Below are 20,293 nucleotides of genomic sequence, written 5' to 3' on the forward strand. Positions count from 1 at the left end.
TGGGCGATTTCAACAGCCACATGAATTTACCGTCAGAGCCACTTACTTCGGCGTTTCAGACTTTAACTGATACGTTTGGTTTTATGCAAGCCGTACAGGCAGCAACGCATAAGAATGGAAATACCTTAGATCTGGTATTATCCCGAGGACTTGCAACCTCAAATATAGCAGTACTGCCATACACTACTGTTCTGTCTGATCATTACTTAATAAAATTTGAAATTTTAGTTCCTTGTCAAAGACAAGAGAGCAATCAGAATTATAGGAGCCGTAATTCTAACTCCATGACTGCAACTGCGCTATCTGAGTCACTGTCGCCGGCAACCGCCATATTTCCCGCATACATTGGCTCTATTGATAATCTTACAAATGAATTCAATGCGACATTGTTAAATGCCATTGACTCTGTGGCGCCGTTACGTCTGAAAACTCGCCGTAGATTGCCTACTCCGTGGTTCACAGATGAAACGCGTACGCTTAAGCAATTATGTAGAAAGCATGAGCGCAGATGGCGTTTAACCAAACTTGAGGTTTTCCATCAGGCATGGCAGGATAGCCTCCTGAAATATAAAGATGCGCTTATCTTAGCAAAAACTCTGTATTTTTCGCAAGTTATTAATCTCAATAAAAACAACCCTAAACACCTATTTGATACAGTGGCAAAGCTGACTCTACGCCAGCCGAACCCCGATAGTTCCTTCCACTCAGCTGACGAGTTCATGAAATTTTTTGCTCAAAAGATTGAATCCATTAGGGACGAGATCAAGAATACCATTCCAATCGCTCAGTCGAGACCGCCGTTTACCAGCGCTGATGATCATGCAATAACCCTCTCAAATTTTAAAAGCGTGTCCCTTGAAAGGCTTACACAATTGGTTAGTGCGGCTAAACAAACAACATGTTTACTCGACCCTCTTCCAGCCAAACTACTTAAAGAATTATTTCAAATTTTAGGACCGTCCGTCTTAAATATAATCAATCTGTCTGTCTCCTCTGGGATAGTGCCAACAGCCTTTAAAACCGCTATCATTAAACCGTTACTTAAGCGACCAAATCTTGACCCGGACTGTCTCAGTAATTATAGGCCAGTTTCAAACCTCCCATTCATAGCAAAACTTCTTGAAAAAGTAGTAGCGCAGCAGCTTATTGATTACATGGTCGCCAATAATCGATATGACTCTTTTCAGTCTGGTTTTAGAGCTAATCATTCCACTGAGACAGCACTTGCTAAAGTGACTAACGATCTCCTCATAGCTATGGGTTCAAACACTTCATCTGTACTGTTACTACTCGATCTTAGTGCTGCCTTCGACACTGTAGACTTCGATATTTTATTAGGGCGTCTTAAAAGTTGTGTTGGTATTTCAGGGTCAGCACTAGGCTGGTTCCAATTCTATCTATCAGACAGGACGCACCGAGTGATCCATGGCAATACGTCCTCGGAGCTCTATAATGTTACGTGTAGTGTCCCACAGGGATCGGTAGTTTTCAATGCTACGCGGATGACACCCAATTATATATGCCGTTATCAATGACAGATCCGCGGGATTGTTGTAATCTTGAGGCGTGCCTTGCGGAGATCAAGCAATGGATGTCTCTCAACTTCCTTCGTCTTAACCCAGATAAAACTGAGATGTTGATAATTGGTCCAACTCGTTTTCAACACTTGTTCAAGGAAACCGCTATAACTATCGATAACCGTACTATCACTCAGAGCGATACTGTAACTAATCTCGGGGTAATATTTGACCAAACGCTCTCCTTTCAAAAGCACATTAAGAATATAACCAGAATTGCGTTTTTTCACCTTCGTAATATTGCAAAGATTCGTCCGATCCTCTCGATCGGTGATGCGGAAACTATTATACATGCGTTCGTCACGTTGCGCCTGGACTACTGGAACGCATTATTCTCTGGTCTTCCTAAGTCCTGCATCAAAAGTCTACAGTTAGTACAAAATCTTGCTGCAAGGCTGCTCTCACGGACAAGAAAATTTGATCACATTACCCCAATATTAGACAACTTACATTGGCTCCCGGTCCATTTAAGATGTGACTTCAAGGTTCTTCTATTCACATATAAATCCCTGCATGGCTTAGCGCCTTCATATCTCGTCGACCTAGTTGTTCCTTATGTTCCGTCTCATAACCTTTGTTCGCAAAACGCTACTCTTTTAGCGACACCGAGGGCCAAGAAAATGTCTGCAGGGTCTAGAGCATTTTCTATTCGGGCTCCAGAGCTTTGGAATGCCCTACCAATGGATATTAGAACTGCTACCTCAGTAGAAACATTTAATGATATGGCCTTTAACTAACCTGTAGTGGCCGATTCGGCCGGAGTTTGTTTTCTCTCCCCCCCCCCTCCCCGGCCGGGGAGGTGGTTAGGTGGCACCCAAGCTGACAGCGGCTATCTGGATTCTCGTGGGCCAATTCAGGATGGGGGAACTGCAGCTCAACCTCCTCGAAGACACTGCCAGGATAATAGAGGGCTCCTCCGGCAGCCCTTCGCTCTGACTTGGACATCCACTTTTTTTTCATTGATTTTCATATTATATATTATTTGTGCCCTCTCTGCATCCATTTCAACCTGGTGATCCTGAAAGGGGGATCCTTCCATCTGTGGTCCCTTCTCAAGGTTTCTCATTTTCCCCTGGCAGGGGTTTTTGAGTTTTTCCTTGCCCTTTTGGGAGCTTAAGATCAGGGGATGCTTTGAGAATAATTGTCAATTTTTGTCTATGTGAAGCCCTTTGAGACTGCTTGTGATTTAGGGCTATACAAATCAACTTGACTTGACTTGACTTGTCGGTATGCTGGGTACAGAAACAGTGAGAGATGTGGTCAGATTGTCCAAAGTGGGGTCCTGGTGCTGCCCTGTATGCACCGCGTATGTTGCTGTACACGTGATCCAGGGTGTTCTTCTCACGGGTGGGGATGTTGATGTGCTGGTGATATTTGGGGAGTACAGTCCGTAGGTTGCACTGATTGAAGTCTCCAGCAGCGATAAAAACGGCATCAGGATGAGCAGTCTCTAGCGCGCTAATGACATCATACAGTTTGCCGAGCGCTGCTGTGGAGTTGGCTCTCGGGGGGATGTAGACAGCGGCTAAAAACACAGCGGTGAATTCCCTCGGTGGATAATAGGGACGGCATTGTAGCATTAAAAACTCCACGCCTGGTGAACAGTGTCTATAAACAATCCGTATATCTCCACACCACGAGTTGTTTACAAAAACGCACAAACCCCCTCCTTTCGTCTTTGCCGGAGGCTGCAGTTCGGTCCCCTCTGTGCACGGAGTACGTCTGTAGTTGGATGGCGCACGCTGGAATTTTGTCAGAAAGCCACGTTTCGGTGAAAATCGGAGTGCAACATTCTCTTATTTCCCGCTGTGATGTGATTCGTGCTCGCAGGTTGTCCAGTTTGTTGTCGAGAGACCGTGGTCGGCTAGCGCGAGCTTTTAGCCTAGCATAAAGCCCTCCCCTCTTGCCTCGCTTTTGACACCGTCTCCGGAACGCTCTCCTGTGGTCGGCTGGCTCACTCGAGGTCGGTGTGTCCGGGCCATCCTGGGGCTCGTGGTGGTCTTTGTTGGAGCGAACAATGAGTTGCAGCTCTGGTGAAATAAATCCCGTGAATTCCAGGTTATTTTGTCGATTGACTATATCGACCTAATCCTGCTTGCTGTATGTTAGCAGTGCATGAGTGTTGTGCACTCAAAAACAAGTAACACAAATAAAAGAAGAAAAAGCCGGCTGTTAGGTCTAAATACCATCAGACATTAAACCATACTGGAAGGAAGAGGAGAAAAGAACCAGAACAGGTTTACTCGCGAGGAGAACGATAGAGAGCAAACTCAGTTACAATCTCCATCAATTCTGAGTTCTCACTTCACGTGCTCCTCTATTTTAATGTTTTGGTTGCCCTGGTTACAGAGGCGTTGCTACACTAAAGGGAGGGGAGATTGTGTCTGTAGCAACGCTGATTAGCTAAAGAATGTAGTGTGGTGTAAATTAGCACTTCATTGTCGGCCCGTGACCCCCGCAGGGTTTGTCCAGCTGTTCTTCTCCCATTGTTGACTGCCTCGTCCGCAAGTGAGATCAGATAGCTTGAATTGCCGCTTTCCTGTGGAACAATGCAACTAAACCTTTGCTAGACTACTTAGTAAATTAACTCACAATGATAATAAGTAACTTGTCCTAAACACTTAAACAAACATTGAGTAAAAATGGGATAACTTGCATGCAACTACTTTAAACAAAGAAAACCAGTTCTGACCACCAACAATCTATGAACCAAACCTACAGTACAAGAACGAAGTTCTTGAACCAAATACGAACACTTCGCCTATGCAAATAAGCTCTGCTCATTGTTGGTGAAGGCCTCTTACTGGAACAAAACACACACATAACAAAAGGATATATGGCTGGCAGGGATCAGAAGACATCCCTGACACAAAGAGGAAAAACCTAGACAAAAGGAAAGTCATAAGATGTAAAGAGAAGGCCGCCAGGTGTGGCAGGCCATCGCTTTACGTAAATTATCCCAACATTTCCCTCATTTTTATCCCATATTTGCTCATTTATACATCACCAAAAAACAACCACTTCTCTCGATTTTCAGTGGTCGGATCACAAGTATGAGCACAAATAAGTTTACACCAAAAAAGGATAAGGTTGCGACATTATCATTCGGAAACACACAGATCTGGGAAGAAGTCTGTAAACTCAAATGCAAAAATTGCATCATCATCATCGTTATCATCAACGTGCTGGCGTTCAGACATTAGGCATACCCGGGCCATCTTGTCGTCCATGGGCGATATTGCTGTAGTGATGAGACGATTAAACAGAGCACGGAGACATGGAATATAACAACATCCACACAAGGTGAGTATAGCAGTAATTGAGGACACAAGGGCTTTATACTTCCCAAAAGCAGTCATCCAGCTGTAGTGCTCTTTCATTCTCGTGTTGAGGGATTGCAAGCTTGCAATCACCTTCGTCAGGCTCCCATCAGGGGCGGTGTCGTTCTGGATGAAGGTGCAGCATTGTTCCCTGAACATTGCGCGGACCCTTCCTTTCTCAGACACCAACATAACAAGAGCATTGCGGTTCTGGATTGACATTGGGGAAGGCGTGGCTAGCCGTCCATGCACTGCCTCAAGTCCCGCTTGTGTCCGTTTGCCCAATTTCTGCATGTTGCAATGGATGTAATTTATCCTGTCAACGTTCTTGTTCATCGTACACCAGCAGCAAATGGAGGACTCCCATCCCGCTGCAATTTGGTCAATTGATTCTTATTAATCAGGAACTCCTCTGGGGACTCTAATTGCATCAATTTCAGTCAGATCATCGTCGCCTCTCAAATTTAAAGACATTTTGTTTTTTCGTTTTTTCAATTTCCAGCTTTTTCCCAGATCTTGGCATGTCGATACATATACAGTTTTGGTTGACTACATTCTCTAAAAGCAATGGTTTCTTTTCTTTCTTTCTTTTTTTTTTTTTTTTCAACGGATATTATATAGAACACTGTCGCACATTTCACAATCAGCAGACGTGACAGATTTCACACAATCTTTTGTCAATGGCAACGGTACAACATAAAAAATCGGTCGTAGACCCATACATATGGCATTCATTATTTATTTTATTTTTTTTCTTTGCAGCTTGTTTTGCCATTAGCAATCAATTGTTTCTTTTACCAGTTACTCTTATAGTCACCTGAAACAAACTATCCACATTCATTTTAGATATATATTAATTCCATTCTTTAACATCTACAGCGGTTGTTGACAAAGTATTATTTCTTTACATAACGTTTTTGCCACTGTTAAGGCATTCAGTGTTTATTTTGAATCCAATTCAATCCATTTTGAGAATGCATCTATTATGACCAGGCATTATAACCCTGTGGATTGTGTTTAGCACATGTTAAACAAGCTCTACAAAATTTTTTTTGTTTATAAATGTTTTGAATATGAATCAAATCCATATGTTGTATAAAGCTGACTGACCTGCCCCATCATCCCTCCTCTTGAGCCTTGCGACACACACCATGGCTCAATATTGCTGCCCATTTGTATAGGCGTTTTCGTAGGATAGGTCAGTCTTCTGGTCATTTATAGATGTCATTCTCCACTCTTGCCCCTCTTTTCGTCCATAATCGAATTTCAGTCTATGGACTTTGTCGCTGCACATCTTTAAAAACGTTTCAGTAATTTAATCTGCTTCTTGTGTGTATAAAATTTGAAGCGTCTTTTACACTACAGCTATGCGGTTCCGTCTGCAAGCTTGTTACCTCTTGACACCTTATCAGTCTCGTGTGTGTGCCCTGCACACGTGCATCTAGCTATTTTTCGTGGCAATTGTACTGCTTCCACAACTAGCTTAGTTGTAGTTCCTTGTAGTTTCTTTAGTTACTTTTCAATCATTTTCTCATCGTTTATCACAAGCATCTTAGCAATTTGAATAAAAATCAATATGTATGTTTTATTTTACTCAATTGTATGATATAGAGAATCCATATGTAGTAAAATGTTGTATTACTACATATGATTTCATCTTCATTTACTTTGACACACCTTTCAAAACGCTTCTCAGTGTCCCAGTGCACACATGTTTTGCGTGTGTAACTGGTTGTCTCAACCCGTGTTCCTCATCCTAATTTTTCCTTCCTCAAGGTGTCAAACCAATCAAGATAGAAAGATAAAAACCAACAAAATAACCGCCAGTAAATTAATATAATAGTTAATTGTTGTTGTTTCTTAACTTCAACTCAATCGCTCTCATTCTCAAATGTAAAAACTTGCATAGTCTTGACACAACCAATCGACTATTCACTTTAAATTTAGCTTCGAAATGTTATTTCATAATTTTTCTTCATCCAATTCCAGAAAGCAAGTTCTTTCCATCTCTCAAATTTTGTTTACAAAATCGTTTTTGTTTTGCGGTGCAAATCAGATAGACTAATAGTCTAATAAATTCTTTAGTGCACCTATATTAGTCAATTTCATCCTTTTTTAACACATAACACTTACAGCACACAGACAACACAAAAACAGCAGAGACACAGCTCACGAACAATACCAACAAACAACGCTGCGCAAACGTCATCCTCTCTTTTGACGTTTTGGTTATACTTTTTTTCTCATCAGTGCATTTTATCCTTCATGCAAATATTGTCACATCTTCCTTAAGCATCACCCTGCTTCAAATATTCAAACATTCTCTGAGAAACCCACACTTTCCCTGCTTCGCCCGCAGCCATAGCACCCCCCGTGCGAGGGGGGGGCGCAGCATCAATGTTGATTGGTCACAGGCTGGCCATTTCCTGCAACAATCATGATGCTGGCCCACCGCCCACACGAGCATAGCAAAGGCCCAAGCGCACAGCCCCGCCCCGCGCCTACGCGCGAGCGCAGGCACGCTTATCAGTCTCACCTTCTCAAAGGGCAGGCCAACTTTGCTGTTGCCCCCTTCATCATGTTCACATTCGACATCTTTCACGGTCTTCTACACAACATTTGCTGTCTCTTATTCTCATCCTATCAAACCACCGTTCTAGTCACTTTCTGCCACACACGTCTTATTTTCTCTACTTCCACACACTGCTCATCTTAGTTTCTCCAACCAACTTAAACACATCATCGTCTACTTCTCAATTTCCCTATTATCGCTTCAACAGCCTCCTGAACATTCTCCATTACTGATTTCTTCCATAGGACACACATCTCACTCACACTCATACACACAACATTCATGAGGATCCTCTGCGCGCACACGCACACACACACACCTTTTTGTTCGTCTTACTTTTCTGATCTATTCTCTATTTCACTTTTAGAAGCTATTTGTAATTATTTTCCATCTAGTTAGCAAATTTTAACTTCAGTGTTTCTTTATCTTTATCCTAAATACTTAAGCTAATTTATCTTTAATTTTGGCAGCCAGGTTCCCACTTCATTACATGGAAATCTGATTTGATGTGATTTTGGCCTAGTCATAACTGTCTTTGTTAATTTGTGCAGTCACGTGCCATGTGACCGTTTTCCCCGCAATTCCAACATTCTCGTTCCCTATAAGGTACAAATCCTCTCCTGTGGCTCTTGGAGCCTCCTCTATTTGATCCTCCTCGTCCTCTTTTGCTTTTCCACCCTCTGCCTGTATTTTGGTAAAAAGTGTCACTATCCTGATCTACCAGAAAAGTGTCTTTTGAGGCTTTCATTTGTTTTCGTTTTTGTTTGTCTACTACTACTCTTTCTGCATGGAGGGCGTGATTTACGTATTCCTCCAAAGTTCCGGTGTTCATTCCTATATAATTATTGATCACCCTAATTTGTATTGCAGGCTTGGACCCTACATGGATGGCATTTTTTAATTGTTGCTGATAAGCACCTTGGGGTGCATTATCTTCTACCAGTCCACTGTGTAATTTAAACACTTCTGTCATGCGCCCTTGATATTCATCAAAGGTTTCATTATCAATTTGCTTTGTTCTCCCTATTTCTGTATAATTTGCTCTCATTTCCTTTGACCAATCAATTTCAAGCGGGCTTTTCTGCTTAGTGGCTCTGTCCGTCAACCCATAAGGAGGAGGTGACTCCTCAATTTTGTGTGTGTCATGTATTTGCGGATGCAACTTCACTATGATCTTTAGTTTCGAATTTGTAGCCAGTGTTTTCTCCTCCCGCTCTTGTATTTCTTCTAGTTCTCCCTCAAAATTGTATTTCTTGATCCGTTTATCTAGATTTTTAATTCGATCAGGATCTTGTCTTTCAATTATTTTCCAATCTTTCAATTTTAGTGTATCTCGGATATTAGTTTTACTCTTCCCGTTCCCCATTTTAATAAATTTGGTCCCAACTGTAAAACCATAGGGGTTTCTAAAGTCGGGTGTTTCCAGTGGGATAACGAAAAGATCCTGTGGTGATTCTCACTTCTACCAGTGTTCTGGTGGAGAATCCTTGCCTATTGCGTCCACAGAACCACGTTATGTGTTCCCCACTGCTTTAATATGGAATACTATATCTAGTGATACGTATTCCCATTCACACTCTCAATCACACAGTTTTAGACGGACGTCTCCGTTCTGTACTTTTACTGTTACTGTTAGACGGAATTTACATTTTCAGCTTTTCTGTGGCTCCGCAACCTACTACTTGGACATCACTGTCCTACGCGGGATTTCAGTTATGCAGGGTCTGTGGACTTCCGTAGTCCTACTTACACACCTAGGTTTTTACAGGGCATGACGAGCCCTCGGCCGCACCACACTTTTTTACAAAAAAAAAAAACAATCTCACCCTCTGGTTCTCTTCACCTCTGCACCTCGGATTGCCTTCAACCTTCAGATCCCAGCTGACGGAGCAAACAGCCAGCCCTAGAAAAGGATTCTAGGACCCCACCTAGGGAGGTCCTGCCGCGCGCAGTCTTTCTGGATCTCCGCTGCCGCCCGCTGGGATCCTCAGGTGTATTGGCATCCGGCTCGAAGGACCAAATGTTAGGTCTAAATACCATCAGACATTAAACCATACTGGAAGGAAGAGGAGAAAAGAACCAGAACAGGTTTACTCGCGAGGAGAACGATAGAGAGCAAACTCAGTTACAATCTCCATCAATTCTGAGTTCTCACTTCACGTGCTCCTCTATTTTAATGTTTTGGTTGCCCTGGTTACAGAGGCGTTGCTACACTAAAGGGAGGGGAGATTGTGTCTGTAGCAACGCTGATTAGCTAAAGAATGTAGTGTGGTGTAAATTAGCACTTCATTGTCGGCCCGTGACCCCCGCAGGGTTTGTCCAGCTGTTCTTCTCCCATTGTTGACTGCCTCGTCCGCAAGTGAGATCAGATAGCTTGAATTGCCGCTTTCCTGTGGAACAATGCAACTAAACCTTTGCTAGACTACTTAGTAAATTAACTCACAATGATAATAAGTAACTTGTCCTAAACACTTAAACAAACATTGAGTAAAAATGGGATAACTTGCATGCAACTACTTTAAACAAAGAAAACCAGTTCTGACCACCAACAATCTATGAACCAAACCTACAGTACAAGAACGAAGTTCTTGAACCAAATACGAACACTTCGCCTATGCAAATAAGCTCTGCTCATTGTTGGTGAAGGCCTCTTACTGGAACAAAACACACACATAACAAAAGGATATATGGCTGGCAGGGATCAGAAAAGACATCCCTGACACAAAGAGGAAAAACCTAGACAAAAGGAAAGTCATAAGATGTAAAGAGAAGGCCGCCAGGTGTGGCAGGCCATCGCTTTACGTAAATTATCCCAACACCGGCACTCTAGAGCGGAGCAAGCAAACACGTCTGCCACGAGGGGCGCCATGTTCCGCGTAATAATGCATTAAACATATTATTGTGTTGCCCAAAAATAATGCAATTCATCAGATACAACTACTCAAAAATACACCCACAAGAAGTGAAAACAGAGCACACAGCTCCAATAATATTAAAGTAATATACAGTCCATTATTTTTGCCATCTCAAACTTACCGCTTTATTGTGTCCGTCGTTTCCATAGATTGAAGGAACTGAAGGAACTGAACCATCAACGAAATGAAGTCTTTCGGCAAATCCTTCTCTATACTGACAAAAGATTTCTGAAACACGCCTTAACAAGCAGGATTTTGCCCACGGACGTGGTAACACTGCTTGAAAATGTGTGAAATTTGACCAGGCACTTTTTTCAGTTAGCGTCAGTCTTTCTGCTGATTTTGGAGCTGTGCGCTCTGTTTTCACGTCTTGTGGCGTCACTTGAAATTCAAATTACAGTAATCCCTCGCTACATCGCGGTTCATTTATCGCGGTTTCACTACACCGTGGATTTTTTTTCCAAATTAAAAAAAAAATCAAAAGTCAAAATAAAACTTCTAAATTGAGGAATTATGGCACAAAACTTGCCCACACGCCAGCAGAAGGCAAGGAGTGCCCACACAATTGCAGTGCGTACACTTGTACCTTTTTATAATTTTTTTTTCTAATAATAAGAGTTCTAAAAACATATGTACCTAGTTATGGAAATTTTTTTATAATAATAAAATCATTCTAAAAACATATTTACAGTATGTACACTTGTACCTTGTTATAAAAAAATTATAATAATAAAAGTTGTTCTAAAAACATTTACAGTATGTGTTAAGAATTCTCCATGTTTATGTTATTCAGCCGTGCTTTGATTTGAGGTAGGGTGATTTATTTTGAAGGCCGTTTTCAGGCGATGTACATATGTCGGTTACAGTGGTACAGGAGTCATTGACGATGTAAGTGGGTCTCCTAACAAGAGAAATGAACGATCACGTGTCTAACCATTAGGACAATGTACTATTGCTCCAAATGTTCGTTTAAATTCCTTTAGAGGTCCGTTTTCGTGTTTGAGCACAATCGCGAATTAGCATCTTTCCGCTAACTCGTTAGCCTGCCCAGTACCGTATTTTTCGCACCATAAGGCGCACTGGATTATAAGGCGCACCCTCATTGAATTTCATAAATAGGGCGCACGGGATTAAAAGGCGCATAAAAAAGAAGCTATACTGCAACAAACTGAGGTTGACTAGGGTTGCGGTATGCATCCACTATCCAATAACCAATGAGCCCTCTGTAAACAATCGCGTTTCTCAAACTATCTCCTATAAAATGATCAGAACTGACTAAAGTTCGATCTAACACATTGGTACTGCTTACTTATGTTTCCCTTCCATATCGATCCGTAAATTTACTCGAAACATTAACGGAGCAGCCTATTTTGAAATGAAATAGCCTTGTGCGTATAGCAGCTATCATTATAGCATTAGCCACCCGCAAACTCCCATGAGCCTCAGCTCGCAAACTCCCATGAGCCTCAGCTCGCAGACTCCCATGAGCCTCAGCAAAGTGTCGTGGCAGCCCCCTGTAAACAATCGCGTTTCTCAAACTATCTCCTATAAAATGATCGGAACTGACTAAAGTTTGATCTAACACATTGGTACTGCTTACTTATGTTTCCCTTCCATATCGATCCGTAAATTTATTCGAAACATTAACGGAGCAGCCTATTTTGAAATGAAATAGCCTCGTGCGTATAGCAACTATCATTATAGCATTAGCCACCCCCAAACTCCCATGAGCCTCAGCTCGCAGACTTCCATGAGCCTCAGCAAAGTGTCGTGGCAGCCCCCTGTAAACAATCACGTTTCTCAAACTCTCTCCCATAAAAGTGATCAGAACCGACTAAAGACTGATTTGGCACATTGGTGCTGCTTAATGATGATTCCGTTGGATATTGATCCGTAAACGTACTTGAAAACATTAACGGAACAGCCTATTTTGAAATGAAATAGCTTCGCGGGTACAACAGCTATTCAGTGACGCCCCCTGACCACGGTTGCCGTAATGTTGGGAAGCGATGCGACCTTGTAATTTACTAGTCGTACTTGTCATGGAACGGATGGAGCAGGGCGACCAAATGCAGCTTTGGACCATGGTTTATTGGAGAACTCAAAGACAGACTCGGCAAACTGACATGACTTAACAAAATAACTTGACTGACTGACCGGGACGTGTGACAAGAAGACAGCAGGACATGACGACAACAAGACAGTACGACAACAACAATGATCCGACGGGGAGTGAGGGGCAGACAGGACTTGTATACACGGCAGGTAACAAGAGCCAGGTGAGAATGATCACACTAAACATGGGCACACAGGAGGGGAGGGGCGAGCACACAGACAGAAACCATGACAACAGACGCATAGTAAAATGGCTGGGGACGAGACGTGACAGTACTATAACGTACTGAAACATTTTGGCAGAGTGCTGTGTACAACCAGTATAGATCAACAAATTCATCAATTGATCCATATATAAGGCACTCTGCATTATAAGGCGCACTGTGGTTTTTTGAGTAAATTTTAAGTTTTTAAGTGCGCCTAATAGTGCGGAAAATACGGTACTTTTTGTCAACATGTTACACGCACACGTATAATATTTATATTTTCAATATTTATACAACATTTTCTGTATGTTATTTATACTATTAATGTATCATTTACATGTTTGAAACAATTATTTAATGTCCTAATAATAAAATATGCACTTAAATGGTTTCAATATAGTTATATAGTAGATCTGTGGAATAACGACGAGGCTGACGTCAGGGCGCACGCGCGGCGTTGTTGACGAAGGACGAGGAATTTGATCGATGGATTTAATGATTTAGAGTGCACAGATGGCTTGATAATACTATTGCTTATATAATAGTTATTTGATAGCTAATTTATATATCGTTATATGGGCCTGTGGAATATTTTGAAGTGCAAGCGCCGTCAGCTGCGCGCACCCATTGTTGACAAAGGACGATCGATGGATTTAATGATTTGGAGTGACACAGATGCTTTGATAACATTATTGCTTATATAATAGTTATTTGATATATAATTTATATATATATATATATATATGGGCCTGTGGAATATTTTGAAGTGCAAGCGCCGTCAGCGCACGCATTGTTGACAAAGGACGATCGATGGATTTAATGAATTGGAGTGACACAATGGAGTGACATTGAAACCATAATTTCAAATGGTTTTATTAACGTGTTATTTATGTAATAGTTTTTTAATAACTCTAAATTTTACGTCAGGGCCGTTCTCGGCTCTTCGTATGTGTTTATGTCACGTTAGCATACCTATCGTTTAGCCCAGACATGGGCAAACTACGGCCCGCGGGCCACATCCGGCCCACGGGGCCGTTTAATCCGGCCCGCCAAACCTGAATAAATTGTATTAATTTTTTTTGGGGTCATTTTCCCTGCAATTACTATGTTTCCCCAGTAGATGGGGAAGCGCCCGCCGGCGCATTTACTCCCGGGAGCCGTGTCAGAAAGCTCGGTGCACACTCACAAGTGCGTGTGCGTACTCAGTAGTACGTAGTAATTTCATCTATCGGTGCCGAATTTCGAGTGTCGGCTGTGACGTCAATATTCTCGTAATTCGCGCGCTGAGTTTTCAGATACAGTTTTACGCTAATGCCACCCACAAACCTTCCCCTGGAATTCTTCCATTAAAATGAGTGGCCCGACGAAAACAAAGGTGGACACTGAGTGGCGAATGTTAAAAAAGAGTGGACAATTTGGCTCGACCTACGTGTGTGAGAAGAGGTTCAGCCACATGAACGTCAACAAAGCCCGTCACAGATCTAGGTTAACGGACCGACACCTCGGCTCTATCCTAAGAATTACCACAACAAATTTTACTCCAGACTATGATGCACTCTGTTGTGGGATGCCAGCACTTCTCGCCACTGGCGTAGTTTGTGATCTCCAGGCTGTTGGGGTCCTGAACTCTCTCTCTCCCCCGTTGTTTTACTTGTGTGTTATTCGTGTACTGTGTCTCGTCACCGTGGGATAGGGGGAACGGTATTTCGGTTTCTTTGTGTCTTAGCATGAAGGAATTGACAATAAAGCTGACTCTGACTCTGACACTAGCAAAAAAGGGAAACCAACAATACTATTGATTTATTTATTACTTTATTGAGATGTATTCTTTCACTGATTCTTCAAGATGATGTATTTGGTCAGAATGTTTGCCGTTGGATGTGATTTCGCCTCATTAGATAAACATATTTCATAAATCTGACCTGCAGGCGCTGAAGTGATGGAAAATGTTATTCATCATAACAGTGTCGTATTTAATAAGAATCACTGATAGTAGTTTTTTGGTGAAATATTTTTTTAATGCTGTTAATAAATGCATTTGTTTTCAAAAAGCTTTTTTTAATATCCATGCTTTAGTATCTACTAAAAGTAAAACCCTTTTATGCAATGACCTTTACATGGCATTTATATTACTTCACACAAACACTACATCCATCTGCTCCTGGTTCGGCCCCCCGGTCAAAATGTAGAACCCAATTCGGCCCGCAAGTCAAAAAGTTTGCCCACCCCTGGTTTAGCCTGTTGTTGCTCGTTCATGACTGTTCTTGGTGTTGGATTTTGTCGAATAAATTGCCCCCCAAAATGCGACTTGTACTCCGGAGCGACTTATATATGTTTTTTTTCACTTTTTTGGGCATTTTATGGCTGATGCGACTTGTACTCCGGAGCGACTTATAGTCCGAAAATTACGGTAATCAAAATGTGTGCGGCAAGTAAAGGCTACCTCGTTTAAATTAAGCAAAAAACAAAAAAAAAAGTAAACGCTACCTTGGCTAAAAAAACTACAAATACACGTCTTGCGGCCTAGAGGTGTGGGGTGTGAAGTATCTCATTTGCATTTAAAGAGACCACACCAAAACGGTTTGCTCTGAGCCGCACTTCAGGACGAGTAGAAAAGAGGGACCTGTGATGGTATCAAAACGAGGAATTCGGACAAATCTTGAATCTTGAAAAGCATCGCTGTTCCACTTTATATAGACCACACCTCAATGAGTAAAACTAAAAACAGTAGAATTTGTTAACGTGGTTTTTGGGCTTTTAAGTTTGAGAACTTGTTGGATTTTGTCCACAATTTAGGGAGCGCGCTATCTGGCACCTGTTATCCAATTTACTCACTGCGTGTTCGTTTGATTTCTTCAGATTGAGGAAAATGCTAAGACACTGAAGCAGAAATTAGACTTACACAGGTTGGTTGAGTTCAATCAAAATTCTTGTTTTCAGGAAAGTACAATACAGCGCTGGGCCTTTCGTGCGACCATGCTCAAGAGCAGAAAGTCTCCATTCAGAAAAGGCAACGTTCAAGGTTCTTTGCTCAGCTTATATTCAGTTGCACATGCCAGTGTGGGCCGAGTTTGATGGGTGATGAGTCGGGGTGTGGCAAGTTTGTAGGAGATTTTGATTCCATGGGAGTGGGTGCTGGTTCGGTGAGAGCTGGTTCCGTGGGGGTGGGTGCTGATTATGGGCGATTCGGTGTGTGTGGGGGCTGTTGTCTTCCATCCCGTCTTTCGGCCTTGGCGATCACCTTTGGCCGGGTTCTTGGTTGTTTTTTCCTCCTGCCGCTCTTCCTCTGGCACCTCTACCGGTTTTATCTCCAAGTGTCCTTCCTGGAAACCATTCTTGCACATACATCCACTGTCGCACACCGCCTATTCATCATTCTTTCAATTTTGTCATTTTGTACGGAATTATGTGAGCTTTTGGCTGTGACATCATCAATTTATTAATGTTCCCTGACTATGCAAAGTTTGTACTCACCACTTACCATGTTTTTGTTTGTTCGTTCTTTTGATACTCCATGTACTTGCTTACATCATAATTTTCTTAGTTTAATCATGCTTTCAACCATATCTTTTCTTTGTTCGGCAAAATATTTCCCTCTGTCCAGAACGTTCAGTAGTAATCGAAAACTGGCGTCTAGCATTAGTCAAAACATAAGATACAATCAAGTACTGAACATTTTTAGCCGACTTTGGCAGTGTCCGGGATTTAGAAAATCATCAGGCATGCATTAAACAGTTCCTTAAGGGCTTAAGCTATTCAGGCAATATATCAAAAAACATCTGTTATTTCAAAGTGCTCAGAAACATATATCAGATCATAAAGTTATAAAAACCTTTGTCATTACCACCTATCAAAAATGTCTAGTTATGTCTTCTTTATTGATTTGGTGTGTAGGTATAATTATATGCTTAAAATATCTCTTTTATTGCTTTAATATGTGAATATACTTGTCTACTTATGTACTTTATTCAATGAGGTTTGAGCATATCTGTTTTTGTAGCTAGGCAGGACTTTTTGTATTTTGAACCCATTCCTTCAAACTGCATTGTCAAATACAGTCACTATAGCCTGACTTGTGAGAGCCGCGTAGCTGTCTTGCATGTAGAACTTCTCATCAATCTATTGTGCTGTCAAACTGATCAGAGACACAGGGCTTATAGACGGCGGGCCGAATGCGATTAAGGTGAACTTGATTGATCTGCATCGAGGGAGTACACAATTCTTTGTGTGTGATATCTAGTTATCATATTAAGTCAAAATCAATTTGTTAGGAGCTAATTTTGGTCATCCTTTTTCACAATCCTACATTTTAATGAAATGTTTTCTCATGCATATCATTGGACTCCTCTAGCTGATAAACCAATGACAATTCGCATACGGGGATTAAGGACCCCCCCAAAATGTAAACAAGACGGAACTGCATGCTGTCTGCATTGCATCGGAAGACAGTAAATACAATTCTAATAAAACTTTCAAGACTATGATCCAACTTGTGTAGTGTTTTCATTAAATTTTACTAAGATAGTTGAACCCTGGCATATTTCCTCTTGTATTTCGCTAACTGTATTCAGCCATACTGACGTTACCGAGCTTGCTTGCAATTAACCTAGATGGCTAACGTTAACGTGATATTAACGTTAAAGCTTGTAACGTTACTAAGTGGCTCATTCATTCATTTATTTATTTATTTATTTAGGTATTTACAGTGGGAAAGATTGAAGATGGGGTGCTGCATGCATGTGTGCCATTCATGTAAAGAGCCCACTAAAATAATTCCATTTTCAGAGACAAGTTGGGTCAAATTTATTAATTGTACATTGCAGTGGGCTAATTTAGATGTCCCAGAGAGTGCAATAGCACAATTTGCAGTTAAAACATTCAACTTAACAGTTAACAGCCTGATTCCAGATGTGCTAGCTAATGCAGGTTACCACAGAGAATGCTACGTGCAATTTGCAAACACACGGAACATATAGGCTGCCCACAAGAGGAAGGAAAAAATGACAGACCGCAAAAGCTTCATACCAAATTAGATTAAATTTATTGTCAATGTACAGCACAAGTACAGTACAGCGAAAAGAACTTTGACGTCCAACCAGAAGTGCAAAAAGCAGTAAAGTGCAGAGTAAAAAGTAATACTGAGCAGTAGGTACAGTGCAATCAGGTAAATATGAGGTGAGTTATACTGTGCAGGATAATATACATGAGGGATGAGTACGGATATGACTAGCTAAGTATTTACAATAAGGTGCAGTAGAACAAATATTTGCAGGCGGTACTAATTATTAATATAGGGTTATAAATATGCAACATAGTATCAGTATAACCAGATATGAACAAATATGTACAAGCGGAGTAAGAGTGATGAATATAGGCTAGGAATGCAGCAATTATATGCAGATATGGACAGTATATGCAGGTAATACAGGTGTTGTTGTGGTGGGGTTGTTGTGCTGCAGGGTTCCGAATGATGAGTTCAGGGGGATGACAGGGGTGTTGTGCTGCGGAGTTCAGGGCGATGACGGCAGAGGGGAAAAAGCTTTTCCTCAGTCTACTCGTCTTGACCCGAAGAGTCCGGTATCGCTTCGTAGAGGGAAGAAGAGTAAATAGTCTGTGGTTGGGATAATAGGAGTCTTTGATGATGCACTTTACTTTAAACATATGACACCTGATTACTGTATTTTATTTTACTGGACTGGCCGTGAAATTTGCCCTGGTTTTTCTCTTAAGGAGAAGGCTATGAATATGGGTGTGAGAGATGTGTATTAATCCTGTAACATGGACACATCACCTTAATCCTGTAACATGGGCACAGCATGTATGAGTCAAGGTCAGATCTAGTCTGGATTAGACAGGAATCAACAGAATGTTGATTTTGTGATATGTATGTAACTACAGTGCAGGGGTGTCCAGCTCAATCTTTGATCTTGCAAGATTACGATAGACCCCTCAGGCTAGGTTAGATTAGATTAGGCCTCGAAGATATCTGTAGTGTCGTCCAAGGTTGAGCATCTGGGGAAACAGAAAAACAACCAATACATTTGGAGCATTGGTACTACAATACATAAAGTTAGTCATCACATTATCTCGCTATCTAACACGGGGGGGGGGGCCCATCCCACTTTGTTTCCCTTTCAAATGTAGAAGACGCAGAGGCACACAACTGAGAGAGAAAAATGATGAAGATAAGAGCTCAGGGAACATACAGTATCAAAGAGGATACAAGCACTTCTGTGAAACACCCTACCCTTGTACAGACGTGTGTGTGTTTGGACTGTCTGAACACTGTTAATTACAAATGGTAATGTTATTGTGTTACCAATATAAATGTTCTCTACCACTATGATCCTCTCTTTGGTCTTGTTTAATGGTATTCCACTACCCACAACATGCTAGTGTAACACCCAACAAGAATGTGAAACAACTATTATGAGCATTGGGTTAGGGTTGTTTGACAAAGGTTTATGTTAGATTACTATCTGAGAAAGACGGTAAGGCAAAACCAAGAGTTACTGTAGCTACTCTCTGTAACGTTAGTTAGCCATGTGTAATCTCTGAAGCCAAAATTGACTGCAAATAAACTGCTGATGACTCCTAACATCCTATCGCATTTTAGGGCTTTTCACACTGCACGTTCTTAGCTATCCTTAGGCATTTTCAATATGAATTTATATTAAATAAGAATTTACCAAGTGCGAACAAAGTCCATTGTTGTCAATAGAGCGGAGGCAATATTTACTTCCTAGTTCCTGAGTTGGAGGAATGCCATTGGGAGACATCAAGTCACGTGACGTTGTTACGAGTTTTGATTGGTTCTGCAGCAAGGACCCCTTTGCAGCAGTGCCTGTTGCGTTTCGCAATCAAACATTGATTTTCATAAAACGATGATCAAAAAACAGCTCCCAACAATCAGAAATGTGGTAATATAAAATCTATGTAGGTCATATTAAAATATCACATCCTCCCAACAACCAGATCAATCATTTCACTAACGAAAGCCTCTAGCGAGCTTCGGCCCGCCGCCTATTACACTACTTGTCCATATAACCGCAGTGAACCTAAGGGCATTAACTACTTGTAGCAAGTCAGTAATGTGGCTTTTTACATTCTCGTGCACCTTTGATAAAACACGGTCTGTAATGTGGCGGCACCTAGGTATTTCATACCATTCCCTACCATCATTCCTCAAGTTCACTCAAAAGACACCTAAAGCCCAAATCATCCACACACGACAGCGGTTGATCATCAAGAACGATATACTCTGCAATCAAACCAGTGATTTTTATTGCTCGTGAATTGTCGGAATACATCTTTTCTTGCTTCTGCAAAGTGTCTTGTAAAGTTGGTGGTTTTCTTTGAGTTCCGCTGCTGGCAAATGCTTTATACTCTCCATCGTGGTGAGTTTTCAAATGTTGCTGGTGTTATACACATTTGTTGTAAACCCACCTAGGGATAGTTTTGCCATGTAAATGTTACAGTCCGCTTTGCTTTTGTCACTTTCATTTACTTTGAACTATTTCCACACAGCTGACATTACTCCTTCACTTGCTCTAGTTGTGCGCTACCTTAACAGTCCATTTTCCGGAAG

At 41.5% G+C, this 20,293-nt stretch overlaps 1 protein-coding gene and 1 long non-coding RNA gene across 2 annotated transcripts in view; one reads left to right on the plus strand and one right to left on the minus strand.

Moving 5' to 3' along the window:
* Nucleotides 1–20,293, plus strand: part of naf1 (nuclear assembly factor 1 homolog (S. cerevisiae)) — a 69,734-nt gene that overhangs the window by 15,979 nt on the left and 33,462 nt on the right.
* Nucleotides 18,593–19,725, minus strand: LOC119124921. Its single transcript, XR_005098364.1, has 2 exons — nucleotides 19,395–19,725; nucleotides 18,593–18,717 (listed from the first exon to the last, which is right to left on the minus strand). It is a non-coding gene; the product is annotated as an uncharacterized LOC119124921 (long non-coding RNA).

The sequence above is a fragment of the Syngnathus acus genome, chromosome 1 (genome assembly GCF_901709675.1).
Source record: "Syngnathus acus chromosome 1, fSynAcu1.2, whole genome shotgun sequence".
Lineage (NCBI taxonomy): Eukaryota > Metazoa > Chordata > Actinopteri > Syngnathiformes > Syngnathidae > Syngnathus > Syngnathus acus.